This window comes from Apium graveolens, chromosome 6 (assembly GCF_009905375.1).
Source record: "Apium graveolens cultivar Ventura chromosome 6, ASM990537v1, whole genome shotgun sequence".
Taxonomy (NCBI): Eukaryota; Viridiplantae; Streptophyta; class Magnoliopsida; order Apiales; family Apiaceae; genus Apium; species Apium graveolens.
In genome coordinates, this window is record NC_133652.1 from 85,088,577 (window position 1) to 85,090,952 (window position 2,376).

Here is a 2,376-nt window from a genome sequence, read left to right on the forward strand (position 1 = left end):
TTATTATTATTATCTCATTTATTATTCTCATTAATAATTAAAACACCTTTTAATTATTAATTCTTTTTCTAAACACTTTAGAAATAATTCTCTCTCTTGATTTAATTTCCAAAAATTAAATCCTTTAATTAATAATATTAAGAACTTTTCTTAATTAATTTATAATCAATTAAATCTCATTTAATCAATTATTAAATTTGCCAATTATTTATTTCATAAATAAATAATTATCAGCCATTATTAATTAATTCCTCCACCATTAAATCATTCTCTTTTTATGGTGTGACCCTGTAGGTTCAATATTAAGCCGGTAGTAGAAATAAATAATAATAAAACTATTCAATATTAAATATAATACCAAGAACCTATTCAGTGAATAGTTACCGTACAATAAACTCCTTCTACCCTATAATGTCCCGATTAAATACAAGGCATGGATCTCGTGTCAAGCCTATCTAATTTAATCACTTGCTTACTATTTACTATGCTTAGTTCTATGCAAATCAGAAACTCCTTTCTAATTTCATTCACTCTAGCCAGAGATTCCTGAACTAGCATAAGTGGATCAGCCTTGAACATTCACTTCCTTCACTGGAAGGGGTAGATCCTTTATTGATCATACACTATCTTCGTGTACAAATTCCTATACCCAGTAGAGCCCTAATAATTATCCCTGGAGACTAAGAACTAAACCAAAGCATAGTTCAGTGTACACAAGATGACTATGATGACCTCAAGTCTAAGGATACTTGTACAACTATCACTATATGAACAACTGCTGACACGTGAGTGAACTCCATTAGTTGTTCAGCTGGGCGAGTCATGTTCAGTGAACTTATTCTATAATAAGCACCTACATACTAGCTATAGTGTCACCACACAAATGTCTATGAGAACAGACATCCTTCATAATGAAGCAAGCATAGTATGTACCGATCTTTGCGGATTATTAATTACCAGTTAGTAATCCTACGACCAGGAACTATTTAAGTTTAGAGTTATCATCTTTTAGGTCTCACTATTATGATCTCATCATAATCCATAAAAAGCTTTACTCTAAACTATGGTATATCTTATTTAAACACTTAAATAGATAGAGCCCGTAATAAAAACCCTTAAATTCACTTTCGCTTCATTAAAGACTAACACACTATCTTATAAGTTCGCGACGCTCATAAGACGAATAAGCACAACCAATACTAGGTTATCATACAATCATCACACATTAAGGTATCAAAATGAATTAACTAAAGAAATCCATAAATAAATCCGTTAGAACCCCACGATAACGATTAGCCCGTAATCAGACTCATCATCAATGTGGGTTCCGATAAAAACATGGTATAATAAATGTAGTCTTTATACTTAATAAAACCAATTATGAAATAAGAGTATAGGTTCATGAATAAGAAAACTAGCATCCAAAGTTACAAGTTAAAATAAAGAATCACAAGAATAAACTAGATCTTCTTCGCCTTGGTTGAATTGTGCTCTATGGTCTTCTTACGCCTTCTTCTTAAGCTCTCGTACGTCTTGTTATGAAAAACGAGCATAAGTATGTATATATAGCATCTCATGCAGAGTAAAAGTCCAACGGATCAAAATTCCATAAGAAACATGATTTAATTTCCCGACCTGGCGCGGCCGCACGCTTGACCAGCGCGGGCGCGCTGACATTCTGCCATCCTGGCGCGGCCGCGCGCTATCACAGCGCGGGCGCGCCATCTCTCTGGAGAAATTTTTGACTTCTTTCTTTTCTTGCTGATTTGACCTGGTCTTTTCATAAAATTTTATTCTAGACACCATCCTAACACCAAATTAGCATCCAAATAACGCCAATTCGCCTGTATTTATGATAAATGCCTGAAATGCAAAAACACTACAAAAACACGTTAAAAACACTAACAACATGAGTATAAAACATCAATTCAAAACTTTACGGAGCGTTATAAAGTGTCATAAATACCATTCAACAAAGTCCAAAATGGCTTATAGAAAAGTCTTAGAGATATCGACAAGTCAAATGAAGATATGAAGATTGGAGATATCGACAAATCATTTCTGCATATAGAGAACTCCAAGAAATCGACAAGTCAAATGAAGATATGAAGATTGGAGTTATCGACAAGTCAATTTCTCACTAGAGATCTCAGAAATATCAACAAGTCAAAATGCAGAGATCTCGGGGATATCGACAAGTCATTTCTATATGCAGAGTTTCAGATACCTCGACAAGCGAAGTTCACTTATAGAGAACTCAGAGACCTCGACAAGTCAAAATACTTATAGAGAACCCAGAGATCTCGATAAGCCATTATACTTATCGAGATTTCAGTTCTCTATACAACAATTTGGAGATCTCGATATGAACCTCAA